At 49.2% G+C, this 16,605-nt stretch overlaps 1 protein-coding gene across 1 annotated transcript in view; it reads right to left on the bottom strand.

Moving 5' to 3' along the window:
• SLC25A22 (solute carrier family 25 member 22) overlaps nucleotides 1-8,080 on the bottom strand; it is a 52,004-nt gene extending 43,924 nt beyond the window's left edge. Inside the window, exon 1 of the mRNA XM_071427678.1 lies at nucleotides 7,926-8,080. The gene's annotated coding sequence lies outside the window, so the exon portion shown is untranslated. The remainder of the gene's footprint in view (nucleotides 1-7,925) is intronic.
• Nucleotides 8,081-16,605: the final 8,525 nt, after the last annotated feature.

Raw genomic sequence — 16,605 nt, forward strand, 5'->3', positions numbered from 1 at the left:
AGGCACGTTGCTGCGGAAGACTAGCAACAGTTTGGCAATGCAGGAACTAGACACACTGTTCTTCTCCAGAGGTCCTTGGATAAGGACTTCTGGGCTCCAATCCATAACCCAGCTGGAGTTAGCTGTGACAACAGACATGGGAACCTGCTGCCCCAGAGCAGAGCCCACTCAAGATGTGATGCAGCACTCTGGGGGAAACACGTTCTCTCTCCTCTGCAAGAGCAGTAATTTCATTGAAGAGAGGAAGAGGGGAGGCTGGCTATAGCAGAGTTCATCAGGGTTCTCAGGTTCTCAGCCATGACACGTAAACCCTTACCCATGCCCTTTCAAGCTGCCAGCAAGTTTGCCAGCTCACATATATGCACACATGTGTCCAAACAGCACATGCCCTTTACCACAGCTGATCCATTTGTTTTCAGCTCCACACCACCTCAATTTGCACTGACACAGGTCCAGGACACTGCAGCAGCACTAGGCACAGCCCAGTGTCAGATGACCCTACGGCCTTCCTACAATCTCAGCCGTGTGCCAAGCAAGATGTCACAAGCTGCCCAGCAGCTCTGCAGCCTCTCTCCCACAAGCTGACTCCGTGTGGCTGCAAACTGCCCGTGGCTCAGCTGCACCAGAGCAGCCTGACAGGCGGGCACAGCTGAACCTCACGCAGCACAGGGAAAATGGGGCCTTGCTCTGCACAGGGCCCTGTGCAGCCACAGGCACTGAGTCAGAGGCGTGCAGGTGCCTCCTGAGCGCAGGGGCCGTGGGAGCAGCCGGCTCAGCCTCCCCGAGCGTGCTGGCAGGGAACGCTGCACGCAGGGAACGCTGCACGCAGGCACGCGCCCACACACCGCTCAGCAGCGACCTGGCATTTCTTCCCCCCTTTCCAAAGCCAAATTCAGACCATCTGTTGAAGTATTTCTGCAAATCATCCCTCTTTTGGGAAGGGCCGGGGGCTGAGTTTAGTTGTTTATATAGTGTCTGGCATTTCTGCAGTGCTTATCACTTCAGTATCCAAGCTATTTCCTTCAAGTTCTCCATTACTTTTGAAGAACCAGTGTGAGGCACCACAGAATCTACATTGTAAATTCTGCAAAAAATAAAAAAGGACATCAAAAAGACAACAACTGCTCAGGTCACACACACATTTAGCTGCTAATAAAGCAAGTGGGATAGTTCAGGAGAAAGGGGAAGGGCCAACACAATGAGTTTTATGTCCTTTAAAGAAACTACTACACTTAGAAAATAGTCTTCATAAACAACAAGTGTTCCTGTTGCCTTACAGAGAAGAGCTTGGCTTGCCCAGGGCATGGAAAAGGAAGCTAGTACTGCTATCCTTGAGAAAGCCAACACAAACTGAAAAAGGGAGATGAAACACTTAAAAGAAGAGACCATTTACTAGTTCAGATCATACTTTCTGCAACAGCTGCCATGGCCATTTTAAGTGGTGAACCCCTGGAGTGCTGCTGCTCCCACTGCACTGTAAGGGAAAGTATCAGAGACTTATTGCTTACCCTAGGTCCTGCTCTAAATCTGTAGCAAAGGAGAAAGCAGGACACAAATTCACAGTAAGCCCCCCACAAAGCCTGTCCCTAAAACACAATTTCTTCTTTTTTGTAAATCCCTAACTATCACAGAGCAAAGAGAACAGCACTGAGCAGGGCACAAACACACTCCCAGTCCGTGCATGGCCTTGAAGAAGGCATTTCCATCCCATCAGACCCACCAGGACACGGGGAACTGCCCTTTTCTCCACACCCATTAAGGGCAGTAAGGTGTCAGACACCACAATGACAAAGACAGAGATGCAGCAGCAGCAGAAATGAAGATGGTCTGGCCCAGACTAAGCACACCACATGCTACAGCTTAATTCCAGGCACTTTATCCACACAAAAGCCAGCACTCATCCAGCTCGGAGCTCTCACAGCACACAGCACAGCCCCTGGTCAAAGCAAAAAGGCTTTACTGAAAGCTGCAGCTGAATTCAGAAACCAAGGATCATGGCTACTGGGCTTCTTTCTGGCTTGATGCAAACCAACTGCTGACTTGCACAGCATCTCTTTCCTACTAATATAATTTGATGAAAGTCCCCTATCTTTGTGTTCTAATTAAAAAAGAAAAGCACATAACTCTCTTCCCAAACACCTCCTCCAAGCCAGTTGCTCAACCAGTGCAGAAGCATCACTGTCAATATAAGAGGGGAATATTTCCTTCTCCTTCCCTCTCCCCACCCTGTCTACAAAGGGCACCAAGCCTCCTCATAGCTGGCACAGCTTTTAAATTGAGAGTATAAGCCCCAAACATAGAGTCAAAACTCCAGGTGGGGCAGGCACAGTCTTTGATGTGACTTAGTCATCTCCAGCTCCTGAAATTCATGCTATTTGGGGAAACTTAGCTGGGTCAAAACCAGCCTCTCTCCTGCTGGCTTCTGGATAAATGCATCAGACACAGGAAAGAAAAAAAAATCCACACATCTCTCCTGATATGCCATACACCAGCATCAGTGCCAAAGGAAGGAGCAGGGCACAGGAAGGTTTGACAAGATGCAGTCACCCACCCACAACAGGACTACCAAAATGAGAACAAGTACTGGTTACCAAAAGGTTCAACAGAATAGAGTAATAATGCATTCCTGTGAGCAGCTCACCACAGGCTGTACTAAATTATGATTAACAGAGACCCCATAAATTACATAAACAGTACCCTGTCATATTCCTTCTGATACACAACAAGCCCTGCTGCCTGGGGGACTCTCCCTCACCCGAGCATATAATCTCCACCTAGATAGCCCACCTAAGGCAGAAAATGTTCAAAATTTTTATATTTGCAGATGTGTAAGAGGAAACTCCTGACAGAAATCCAAACCACCCAGAGTGACAAAGTCTTTTCATAAGGTTTGTCTGGGATTTTGCCTTGTTTTTTAAAGCTTTTGTACCTCCTTTTACTTTATCTTCACAATAACTCAAACTACCAGGCAATCAATACTGCAAGGTTAAAGCAACATCCAAGTTTGGCATTGGACAGCTCAATCCAGCCCCTCCTTCCTGCTATCTCTGTGCTGGAAGACAAACAGAAGAGGATAGGAAAATATTTATCTGCTGTTAGGATTAGCTGGAGCAACACAGTGTTAGCTCTAGCAAGCTGCCACTGTTAGCTGGATATGGCCAAGTGACAGTCCCCAAACCAAGCAGGTACAGCCAGGGGATTCAGCCTTGCTGAAGGAGGATGGCTTCACTACATCATGGTGCCAGAGAAGCTGAAACACACTGCCCTGTTAAACCCCAGACACCTCTGGCAGAGAGCAGGCACTTGCAGTCACATCCCTGTTGTCTCTCTGCAGACAGACAAGACAACTGTCTCCAGCAAGGCTGGAGTCCATGCAGCCATTTACGAGGAATGCACCATGGAACACAGGCATGGTGTTCAACATGTTCAAGAGTAACAAATAAAAACAATGCACTGCCTACAACAGGCAGCATCTCCAGCTCATTTGCCATGATAAGTAATTGACAATTCTGTATCTCCCAACCTGTAGTAGTGCAGATGTTTGGTCACTTCTAATAGAGCCTGAATATACAAACACAGGCATTAAAGCAGACTTTTGCATTTCCTGAAAACACAGTTAAGGATTTAGGAGAATGCACCATGGATGTAAAAGGAATAATTACCAGTCCTTATGTACCTGCAGCAGCAGAAGGCAGATTGCTATGAACAGGCAGATTCTTCCCCATCCTGCACTGTTGCTGTAGAAGGAGCAGAACAGACATTTGTCCTACACAGCACTGCAGATTTTAACAGGAGAGCAGAGGCAGCTGGGAGAAAGACAGTTCCAACTGGACCTTAACATAATGTCCTGTTAACAGGACATTAACAAACTTGTAAGTGACAGGCTAAACAGGCTGTGGGACCAGACTCCTCCTGTTGCTCGAGGGCTCCCACATGATGCTCAAACTCAGCTGGTGCTAACTAAATTTGCTCCACTGCCTGCCAGAGCTGTATCAACTTACTCCAGTAAAGGGTGAAGGTGCTCAGTTCTGGGACACCACTGATGGGCCATCAGCTGTGTAGAAATTTCATTCTAGGGAAAAACAAAGAAACAAAGGGGAAAGAAAAACCAAAACAAAAAACCCCAAACAAACAAAAAACCCAACCAACAACAAAAACCCCAAAACAAACAAACAAAACAAACAGACAACAACGGGGGGAGGGGGGGGAATTGTGAAAAAGGAAGGCCAGGAAGAAATCAATCTTAGGAAGAAATACCTCTGTTCTGAAACAGCCTAGAAAAGGAGAAAATGTAGAAACTCCCTTCACAGTGCATCAGCATCCTATCATAACACACATGAACTGCAGCACTCAGGATCATTTGTCCCAGCCATTCCAAACCTGGTTTGGTTACATATCATCTCCCCAGCCCAGGCTCTCCTAACAATGGAACAAAAATATTTTGCATTTTTCCAACCCTTTTCCTTTCCCTTTGGGGCCTAGTTCAAAGCCCTTTTATGTCATTCTGACAGCACTATATGATTTTAGGCAGATAAACCCAGCCCATTAAGAGATACACCCTGTGCAAGACATCTTGCTGGCACTGGAAAGTTGGCAGTGCAAAAGATTTGCAGCTCCCTGCCTGCAAGTGAGACCAGGGATCAAGTGACAAAAGCAAGGATGGTGTGGAACAAGGCAGACCTGCTGCTAGTCAGCACCAGGGGACATGAGTCCCTCTGCAGTTATGGTCAATGCTGCTAAACTTTTCTTCCCACCACACAAGCCTTTCATCCCTTGGACTTCACTAGGACATCCCACCTTCCAGTAGCTACTGTGAATCTGGCAATTACACTCCAAAAGCATCTTATATCCACAGTGGGGTGAGACTCCAGAGGCTTGCCAGCATCTGTAAAACAAGTACCTGCCAGCTCATCAGCAAACACAAGGCCTGATCCTTTGGAGGACCAGAGATGGAGACCATGCATCCTTATTCCACACCCAGGTACTCCTTGCTGAGGAAGAAGGAACAACTCATCACCCATCTTACAGCCTCCTGGCTGCAAATTATTCAGATAAAAACTCCCCAGAGTGTGTTAAAGAACTTTCCTGTCTGACCACCCAGGAGCCATTCTGTCAGTCACACTCCCCCCATTCCCAGACTTTCACTGCTGGGACCAAAGTCTGGAGCAGATGGCTCCAGTGACCCCTTGGGTGGCCCTTTTGGCTCCCTGCACACCCCACACTCACAGTCAGACAGGGTTTCCTTACTGGCTCAGCCCTGGGTTTCCCACAGCAGTCTCAGATGTCTGGATCCTCTAAGTAATTTAATCGTGGTGCAGTGACACAAAAACAGCTTGACCTGGTGCCTCTGGGGAGGGACCCCTACCAAAAGCATTTCTGGGCTTTTATACTCTACAGTTTGTGCACCCAGACAGTCTGGGGTCTTCTTGCTGAGTCACCAGCTCCTGCTGTATCTCTGTGCCCTCTGCAGTCCATAGGGTCAGCACCAGGTCACAGCCCCTTTCCTGGCTCCTGACATTTCCCCCACCCAGGGCACAAACCATAGCTCACACCGCAGCTGCACACCCAGCTATCAACACTGGGTGTATTCCTCAAGAAGTGCCAAAGATATTTAACTATTTTCACAGCACTGCATGATCCTCACACACCCTGCAACAATGATGTTCCAATGATGTTAGATTGGGCTTTAACCTTCAAGGAAAAGCTGTTCTCACAGGAATCTGTAGAATTGGGCCTCTGGTCAGGGATGTTGGCTCTACACACAGATTTTATTCTAGCTAAACACAACACAACATTTACTCACCTGGAAACACAGCTGCCCCACTCTGGGAAATTTCTCCCTCCTACTATTTCACAATTCTCAGGATGACAACAGTTACGCAAGAACAGCTGTATAGACAGATGAAATGCTTACAGCTTCTAAGCAAGACTTTCCCCAAATTTCCCTTATCAGACAGCTCCAAATCCTATGGCTCCCATGTTTCAAGGCACACCAGTCAGCCACCAGTCACTGTGCCTCCATCACACCTTTGCCCTGGCAGAGACCTACAAGAAAAAACATGACGCACAAGCGAGCAGGGGGCTGCTTCCACATGGACATGCTGCTGTCACCTTGGCTAGCCAGGTAGGTATTTCCCCCATCTTGTCCACTGATTTAAATCTTGGCAGGAAAAGGGGAGCAAATGGCCTTGACAGGCTGTCAGTGATTTCTACCTTTTAGTAACTTAATACAGCACACTATCCCTTCCTAAAACGGCAGCAGGAAGATGCTCACAGGCTCTGGCATCCTAGTAAGACATTAACAAGATTTCTGGGCACCAAACAGGACTGCAGACTTTCCTTCAAGAGCAGGGCTTCAGTTTACAACACAGATTTGATCCCTTTTCCATCTCAGCCATCCATCTGTGCCACAGATCGCCACCACCCCCAAAACATAATGCTCCTTACTATGACAGGCATTTGGTGAACAGATGAGGTGACAGGCATTTGGTGAACAAGGGCACAGCACCAGGAGAAAAACTGCACCTGTATGAACAACTGCAAGTAACAGCATGCAGTTAAAATCCTACAGGCAAGACATTCAAAGGGGTAAACCCTCATTAAATCTTCGTGTTTATTTTCTGAGGAAGAGGTTAAAGGAACTCCTCCCATTAAACCTTGCCTACTCCTTTGTTTATAACAGCCTGCAAAGCAAAACAGAAGTAGAGGACAAGAAGACAACCACCGCCCGAGTCCCACGCGATACATCCTTATCAGTACCACTCTAGTTCAGCTGCCTTTTGCTTGGCACTGCCAAGAAGCGAGTTCTTGAGAAGCAAAGCCACAGTTACTTGCAGTGATCAAAATCACTGCAGATACCATCCCAAAGCAGCAACAGCAGCACCACAAAGTCAGATCCTAACAGCAGCGAGACTCTCAGAGATTAACACACTATGGTAAAAATACCCACTATTGAACTGTAAACATCTAATAGCCAAAAGACATCAGGCCAAATAAATATATCTGGGATCCTGTTCTGACACCTGGCAAGGTATATAGCCTACAATCTGAGAAGTCTTGCAGGAAAGAGGCTGGGGCACTGGAAAAATCTGATTTCCACAACTTCACCCTCACCCAGCAGCTGCAGAGGGTGCAGCAAGAGGATGCTTGGGGTCCAATTTCCAGGGTGACCTTGAGGAAATCCCACAGTCTGTCCACATTTCCACTCTCCCCGTCCACTGCACGAAGAGCACAATAACCTTGACCTATCTCAAAGAGGCAGGGATCTGGCTTAGGAGAGTCTGGAAGGAGCTCAGAGGGGCTTAGATGCAGGATCTGCGCTGCGACCGGGGCGGTCAGGGAACCCTACGATTCGCCCCAGAATCAAAGCCCGGAGAAACTCGTTAATCGCTTTCAATATAAAAAGCTGCAGCTCCGGGGCACTGAAGGGCTCGCTGGAGCCGCACACGTGTCACCGCAATTTCCCCGGCGCGGGCAGGGCAGAGGAAGGCGCGCCGGACTGCAGCCCCCGCGCCCGGCAAGGGCAAGCCCCGCTCCACGGCGAGCGGGGCACATCAGCCCCGGGCCCCCACGCAGGCACAGGGAGCCAGCCCGGGGAGGAGGGGAGGGGCTGGGAACACCTAAAACCCCCAGGGTGAGGAGGGGAAGTGGCAGCGGGCAAGGGGAGCCCGCAGCTCCGGGAGATGGGTGGGTACGTGGGGAGCCCGCAGCCCCCCGGGGCGAGGGGATGGCTCTCCGGGGCCCGGGGGGCAGGAAGGGCGGCCGGCACACCCCGGAGATGAGGGGCTGGGGTGAGCGGCGGCGGGGCCGGTGCAGCAGGAGCCAGGCCGGCGTGCATGGCCGAGCTGCATCCCGGCGGCAGGAGGGGTGTCGGGCGCCCCGGCGGCGCCTCCGGAGGGCTTGGGAAGGGCCGTGCCCACACTTACCGGGCGGCGGCGGCGGCGGCGGTTCCCGCCGGGGCCGGGGACGGTGCGGCGCGGGGTGCGGAGCTCCTGCGCGGCGCGGCCCGGCCCGACTCAGCTCTGCCCCCTCCGGCCGCGCTCGGCGCAGGCACCGCTGCCGCCGCCGCCGCCGCCTGTCCCTCCCCGCCGGGGCGGCCGCCGCGTCCCCATGGCAACGCGGGCCGGGGCGCCCGGGCAGCGCCGCCGCCTCCCCCGGCCGGGCGCGGGGGCCGGGACTGCCCCGCCGTGCCCCGAGCAGCACCGGGCCGCGCCCACAGCCGTCCTGCGAGGCCGCTCACGGCAGGACACGGGGCGAGCGGCAGCCGGGGAGAAATAATAAGTCTCGTCTGTAGCCGAGGGAACGGCCCGAAACTGTGTCAGGGCAGGTTTAGGTTGGGCATTAGAAAAAGGTTCCTCACCCAGAGGGTGGCTGGGCACTGAACAGGCTCCCCAGGGAAGCGGTCACAGCACCGAGCCTGACAGAGCACAAGAAGCACTTGGACAATGCTCTCAGGTACGGGGTGTGACTCCTGGGGATGTCCTGAGCATTCACAGGAGTTGGATTCCATGATGCTTGTGGGTCCTTTCCAACTCAGCATATTCTGTGATTCTGTGATTCTCTTCAGGATACCAGCCAGGCCCACTGTGCCCATTGGGTCACCATGCTGTGCTGCCTGCCACTCCTCAGGAAAGCCACCATACCACTGGCAGGCCTTGATGGTTGAGGTTAGCAGGCTCCACTGTGGACCTGGAGTTCTCAGGAGTATTATGGGACCTAAATCCTTGCTGGGACAAAACATCAACAGAGACCATTTCATCAGGCCTTGGAAATTAAGTATTTTAATGGTGAGGAGGACAGCAGCAGCCAAACAGATCTCTGTGCTTCTTGGGATGACCAAGTTCTTTGTGGTGAGGGTGGTGAGGCGCTGGAACGGGTTCCCAGGGAAGCTGTGGATGCTGCATCCCCAGCAGTATTCAAGGCCAGGCTGGATGGGGCTCTGAGTAACCTGATCTAGTGGAAGGTGTCCACTAGAGGAGGATAGAGTGAGATGATCTTCAAGGTCTCTTCCAACCCAAACCATTTTGTGATTCTGTAACATCCACAGGTCTGCCACCACCAGGGAAAGAGGTGAAGATCTCCAGGGGAATTAATCTCTAAGAGCCTCCCTCGTTGCTCACATACACCAGGCCCTGTGAGTGTGGGATTACCAGCTCTGTATCAAGGGCCCATGGAAGCTGGCAGAGCATCAGTGCAGTTATCCTGTGCAAGGAATTGGAGATGACTAGAAAAGAGTGCCTACAAGGATGCTCCCAGGAGCATGTAGGGCTAATGAGGACATGGTGTACACAGGAGAAGTGACAATTATATGGAGTCACATATGGATGAACAGCCCCGAAACCTCACAGTTCTTCACACACCCGAAAACAAGAGGAGATTGTTATCACAGTCAGGGACCTGGAGCCCAAGGTGAGAAGAAGGTGTAAACCAGAGGCCAGTGAAGCATCAGAAGCCAATGGTAGTGAGTTGGATACAGGTGAAAAGGGGATCAGCTTTCCTCATGTGCTATTCAACCCAGGCTGAGCAAAGCATGAGAAGATACAGCACTGGAGGTGGAAAGCTCCCTCCAGAAGGGAGGTGCCTGACCAAGGGAGGAGACCTGTGTGCTGTGGCCATTTTGTGGGCATATATTGGATAAGCATCCAGCACAAGAGAAAAATGCAAGTGCAGTGGGCAGGGAGATGCCAGAATAGCCTATCCAACCCCACAATCCTATCTCTACCATGTCCTTGGAAAAACAGGCAGCAAGGCTGGGTTGCAGGCAGACTGCTGTGGTGGGCATTCCTGCAGGAATTTCTAGTTTAGGGAACAGTGTGAGGGAGCTGAGGTCTTCTTACTCTCCAGCTGCAAAATTGCTTCCCACCCCTTTCCTTGGTGGTGGCATATCCCCACTCTGCCCTGATTTGTAAAGGCATCAGTGGGTTTCACTGTGCTGTATCTTCTCAGTTAAAAGCTGAACTGAACTCAGTGTGGCTCGAGGTATAGATGTTACTGTTTATCACAGTGTAGATGTGCTGGCAAGACATTACCATCCCCTGGCAAAGAAGAGGTTTACACTGGCCATCTTTGTGCTGCATCTCAGGAGGACTGCAATCACACATTTTATTTTTGGTTCTGCTGCAGGAGAACAACTGCTCTTTGTAACCTGCATGGCACAAAGGACCCATTTCTTCCGGCAGCATTTAAGAGAGGGCATAAAAAAAAGGAAGCAGAGGAAGAAAGTTCGTATTCAGCAAGTGCCAGGTTGTCAAGGTTTCCTCTGCTTTCAGGCATAATTTTTTTTCTCCTGACAGACACAAAAAAGATTTAAAACTGTTTGGTGCAAAACGGAGCTTCAAAAGCAGCACTGTCTGTGTGTGACAGAAGGTGAAGAGCACAGCTCAGGACCTCCTGTACAAGGCAATATTGTTGTCATCGTGGTGCACACAGGAGCATTAGACCAGGTCTGTGCTCTCCTTGTCACAAAGCTTGTCGTGTGTGAGTCTCAAAATCCTGCACTGCTTTCAGCCCACCTCCCAGAGGGCTGTGGGCTGGTTCAGCCCTACAAGGACATGGGTCAAGTTCAGTGTGCTGCAAAGAAAGAGGCTGTCACGAGGTCTCGCTCTTCAGTTTCCTTCCCCATTTGTATTGTTTTCTGTTTTAATAAATTATGGGCTGCCAGTGAAATCCCCAAGTGCCTGCTGAGTGTGGTTATTAAACCAACACTTAAAAAAGCAAAATTGAGCAAGCTTGGTCACTGCTCCCTTGGCCTGGACATGATTCTCAGAGCGCTGGTAGACAATTCAACTGATAAATATTGAAGAGGCAGTAATGTAATTAGCACCAGTCAACATCGTTTTCTGGAAAAATCAATCCCAGCCAAGCCCGGTCTTGTTCTCCATTGAGACCACAGGATGTGTTGCCAAAGGTAACAGCACAGAGGTGTTAGGGGAGGCATCCAGGGTATAGTCAAACAGAATGAGTAAAATGAACAGATTCACAGCTGGCCATCGGCTGGGATGGCAGAAAGCACCCAGAAACCACTGGTCTGGTTTCATTTTCTGTGCAAGTACTTGATATTACAGAAGTGAGAGAAGATGTGGATGCAGCTGGAGAGTGCAAGAAGGGGACAGGTTAACCCCAAACCCAGCTCTGTTGTTCCCAAAAGCTCAAGCTGCAAGACCACACTGGTGCACCCAATGTATATGTGTGGTCGGTCTATCCTCTCTGCCCATTGCTCCTTGAAAAGAGGCTGCAGACATCTTCCTTTTAAAGTGACTTTTAGAGCAGCTGGGTTGACCCTGGCATTCTAATGAGAATGTCATGAGCTGGCTTAAACAATGGCCCAGCTCCTGCAACACGTCCTGCAGGGCTGGCAGCCCCCAGTAAGCACCAGCACCTCACAGTGCCTGGTACCCGTGGGACTCCAGCCTCAGACTGCCTGACACCCAGCAGCCCCGTTCCCTGCCTGGCCACAGCAGGTGCCACAGCAGCAGCGCCTCAGCTCCTTTGGCAGCCAACACAGGCTCCCACGCTCAGCACAGACAACACAAGGCAAAGCAATCTCATGCCCTCCATGCTTATCTCCTGGATAAAACAGTGAGGCACTTTTGTTTATTGAGTGCCGATGAATGGCGCTGTCTTGGCTGTGAGATTGGCCTGCAGATCCCACTCTGGGCACAGCTGCTGGCAGGGAGCCACCTATTGCCCTGGGAGCCTTTCAGCAGGGCGTTCCTCCTCAACCCAGGGACAAAACGACCAACAGCTTCCCACCATATGCATCTGTCCCCATGCAGAGATGGTGTCAGTTTTATGGGGCACTGATCACTCTTTTCCCCTGCAAGTATGGCCCAGGTGGGTGCCAAGGAATGCAGTTTGCTCCAGAATTTTTCAGTATTCCTCACCCTCCACAGCTTGTTTTTTCATCTCCCAGCAGCTGACAAACAACTGTGAGGAATCTGCATTGGCAGTAACCTGCATGGCTGTTTCTTGTGGGGCAGGAAGCTGAGATGGCTCCGTGCTGCCAGGATGAAGTGGATGCTGAGGACACTGTCACCCTGCCATGGTGAAACAGCTGGACCTCAGGGAGAGTCACAGATCCCGGGCTTGCTGCCTCACCAAGAGCTGCAGCCAGCTCCTCCAGGGCCATGTTATTTTAGGACCCCAAAAAGCTGTTGGATCAATTTGTGACTGCTTCTGCCTTGCAGCCATCATTCGTGCACAGCAGTTGTCACAAAATAGCCTGTTTAAGCAGCAGGATTTTCTTTACTCTGCCCAGACTGCAAAGAAATCATCTCTTGTAAGGGACTTTTGAGGGGGAGACACCATGTGTTCTTGCTCCTTTCAATGCATCAGGATGAAAGCCTCACCAAAGCCTCATCATCTGTTGTGGGGATTTTTGAGGGGGAGGCACTGTATTTTCTTGCTCCTTTCAATGCACTGGGATGAAAGCTTCACCAGGACTGTCATTCAGCCTGATGCTCCTGCAACACTTGAGGGCTGTGCAGACACCAGGAGACAGAAACTTGCAATGTTGAGAGGGAGCAGCTACAATCAATATCACAAGCCATGCTTGCTCTTAGCTCTGGCCTTGGGGAGATGCTAAGAATCACAATGATTTCCATTATTCTCCAACCTGGAGGGAAAAAACCCAAAAACATTTGTCCTGAACCATTGCTGCTTCCAGAGGAAATAAAATCTTCCGAGGATGTGGCTGAAGAAGCAGTAAGGTGAAGATTCCTACCGAAGCTCATGTCCTCCCCCAGCTATCTTGTTACTACCTCCCTCATCCAGCTTTCCTGTCCTACTTCTCAGTGTAATCCAAAGCTTCTCTCCATCAGCCCAACAGAGCAGAATTAGAAGCCTAACCAGCCAGGCTCATCAGCCAGGTCTCTTCTTCACACAACAGGGAGAGATGGGTGACTCCATAGGGGCTGCAGCCACCCTCTGCAAAAGTCCCACTCTCTTCTGGATGTGCAGATTTGCTGTTTCTAAACCTGGGGATGCTAAACACCTCCAGAAGACCAGGTCTGGCCTGTGGCAGAAATCTGACAGAAACAGCATGGCTGGGACACATCTGGGGTTCCTCACATCACTGCATGATCCTGTTCACACCCAAAGCTTTAAGTTCTTGCTGCTGCCTTGGAACTTTCACACAGGTGAGCCCGCCATACCCTGGTACGTCTTTTGATCAGGAAAAAGGTTTCCTACATTAGGATGGAAAACTCAAATAATTTCTTAAACTATTTTAGGGGTCTTTTAGAAATTCCAAGGTTTACCCTTGCTGCTTCAAGCAGAGGGCTGGCAGGGTTGTAGAAGCATGGAAACTTAGGACAGCTTGGCAGCTAAGAGATGACAAATATTACCTTGCTGTTTTCCCAAGTCACTCACTAAATGTCTGCAGACAGCATCCCTTAAGCTCTCATGTCCTGTTAGCTTAATCAATGCTAAGCCCAACTTCATGGAATCACACAATGGATTGGGTGATCACACAATGGGTTGGAAGAGACTTTAAAGATCCAACTCACCTGCCACGGGCAGGAACACCTTGCAGCTGACTGCTCTGGGTTATGCTCAGTCTATCTTCCCTGGACTCCAGTGACCCAGCAGCAGATGACTCCGCAGGGCCTGCCCCAAGATGTGGCCCCACCAGGTGACCCAGCACGTGGGACTTTGTGTACTCAGCCTGAGACACAGTGAAAACACAGCAGAGCAGATGTTTTCAAGCTTGACATGTCCAGAGTAGAAATCCCGTGTCCCCCTTTGAGCAGTGCTACCTGGTTTGTTTTGGGTCACCACTGGGATTCTCAGTCCAGTGCAGGAGTGAAGCTCAGCCACATGGCTTTGAGGAGAGGTTCAAGCAATAGCCACCTCCTCCCACCCTTGCAAGTGTGGTCTCTTATCCACAGGGCTTCCGCAGAAACAAAATTTGCAGCCATCCTGCTTTTCTAGAGAAAGCAAGTAGAGATGTCTGATTGGCTTCCTCTGCCTGCTTTGTTTCTCCACATGCTCTGTTGCTGCTCTCTGATCCAACTCTTGCCTGAGAAACGTAGCCCCAAATCTCTTGCTCCTTCCATGTGGGAATGCATTCAGCTTTCTGTATTTGTTTGCTTTTTAGAGGATTTGTTTCCCCACCAATTTAATCAATCACTTTCTGACACAGCATTTATGTTTTGGTCTCAAACCTTCCACAGCAAGGAGTCAGCATTAGAACTACGCAGAGTTGGGGGGAAAAAAGGTACCCACTTTTGCTAATTTGCAGGTGATACTGGACTATTTCGTTTGGTGCCACCTAGTTGAGAAACAGTGGATGGCAACCATGTATTCACAGTCTTCATCCTTTCCCAGGAGATGCAATACTTTGCTGTAAGAAAAGAGTTAAAAATGCTCTGTAGTACTCATCTCTGAGCATCCCTCCTGCCCCTTGCACATTCTCCTGTTCTACCATCTCCTGTCTGGAAAAGATAGGAACTGCACTGGTGTTCAATGAGCAAACCAAGCAGAAGGATCTTAGCTCCAGCCCCCCAAAACAAACATCTGGATGGGTTCAACCTACAGACCTACTGTGAAGAGGTCTACAAGAAGAATAAAGGCATGGTCATATTGCCTACCTGGTTTCTATATTTCCCAGTCACTGAATTCTTTCAAGGTACCTGGAAACTGGAACAAGGGTCAAACTCTCCTCATGGATTTTCAAGACACAGATTAACAGAAAAATGGTCCTTTAAGAACACAGAGTTTATTTCTGTGAAGTTCAGGAAATGAGCACACAATTATAGCAAATGGTGTTTTCTTCCTTTTAATAATACCAACTGATAAGCATGGTGGGCTCACTTTGATGCAGCTCTGGGCTGGGGTTCTGATGCACCAGTGACTGAAAGCCAGCCCCACTCCCTTTCCCAGTGAAAGCTACTCTTGCTTTAAAAGCTGAAAATATGGGGTGATCCTCCCTTGGGAGGAAAATAGTGAATTTAAGGACCATCAGATTTCATTTCCCTTTTTAAAAACCCAGCAGTGTGACACTGTCAAGTATGGATATGAGTGTGTACCCAGTAGAAGGAAATCTTACAGACTGGGTATCTTCTAATATTCTTTCAGTTTTGGCATCAAGCTCAGTAGGTTCATGGCTGAACCATCCAGTCCTCAGTGCACCAGAGATCTCCTTTCCTTTATTAGAGCAATCCTATGGATGTGCTGAGTTTTACAGCATTGCTGCCTGCAACAGTAAACAGAGAAACTGAACACAGCCCCTGTGGGTTCACTCTCAATTTCATATTTCAGTCAGATCTTTTACTGGGAATTATATAGCATTTTACTGACAGGACTGTGTAAACAGTTTAACCCCCTGCAGAACATAATCAGGCTTTCCCTTGTATTTTTTATGGAATTAATAAACTGATTTGAGTTTTGTCTGGGCTTTCATTTCTCGAGTTTTTTTATTGATAAATGTAGGAGCTGGAAGCATCTTACCTGGATCTATCTCCTGGCAGCTAGAGGACTGTCATGTTTAGAAAAAACCTTGAAGTGGTATGTGGGAAACACCCAGGTAATTTTGCTGGAGACCTGCAAATTTATGATGTAGAAAAGGGTTTAATTATAACAGTTAAAGAGTTATAAATGTTACAGCCAAAAAAAGAAGGAGAAAAAATGTTCCTACTCACAAACAATTTCTTGCTTTACTTTTAAAAATCTTTGTAAGTAGGCTTTTCCTGGTAAAAATTTATTTGTGAGAATTTTGGACATATCGGGATCATGCACAGTAAAAACGATAAAATCTGCCAGATCATCTGTAGGACACTGTAAGGTGCATATAAGGCAGCAGGAAAAGCCAGATAGCTGGAAAGGGAAAAATACTATTCCAGTATGTGATGAATTCATGACAGGAGTCAGAAAGAAATGACATATTTTGATTCAAAAGATAAATGCCAGATTAGTTATTTCTTTTGCTGTTTCAACCATCTACTGCAACTGTTATCAGCCATAGCAGTTATAGGCTTATGAAAGACTTACTGTGCCTCAAAGAGATTATTGATAAAGACAACACACCTCAAAATAATGTTTTCCATTGACTCTCTTCCAGCTCAAATATTTGCTGCCAAGTCAGCTGAGGAAAGAGGAGTTGAACAGTTGCTCTGATTTCCTGCCAGCACCTCGGTGTCCTCAGCTGGGTGCTTGCTTTGGTGTCACTTCAAGGAGAAAGCCAGATACACACAAGGAGGCCCAGCCCAGCGGCTATGGCTCAGCAGGAAAGACTGGAGATAACAATCTTTGTCTGGGGGACAATACTTACCTTCCCTTAAGTTATCAGCCCAAACCCTGAAGAGCTGTCCTACTGATGGAGCTGTCATGGGTTTCGTTGTCATGGGTTTACTTGCCTGGCTGCAACCCACTACAAGAGTAACCTGAACACCTGGCACTAACCTTCCTCTCTCTTGGCACCCAGCTGTTCTCCAGAAGAGCTGTAGCTCTGCTGATGCCTGGATGAGTGCTCCACAGAGCACTACCTATCCTTCATTCCAGCACTGCCTAACTCAGCTCTGGTCTGACTATCACAAACAGAAAGCTAAGTGCAGCCAAGCTTCATCCTGTTATAGCTGGGGATGCTGCCTTGTGCTTCCTGTAGACTTC

Source organism: Agelaius tricolor, unplaced genomic scaffold, assembly GCF_023055355.1.
Source record: "Agelaius tricolor isolate 1412-34295 unplaced genomic scaffold, bAgeTri1.0.p SCAF_5, whole genome shotgun sequence".
Lineage (NCBI taxonomy): Eukaryota > Metazoa > Chordata > Aves > Passeriformes > Icteridae > Agelaius > Agelaius tricolor.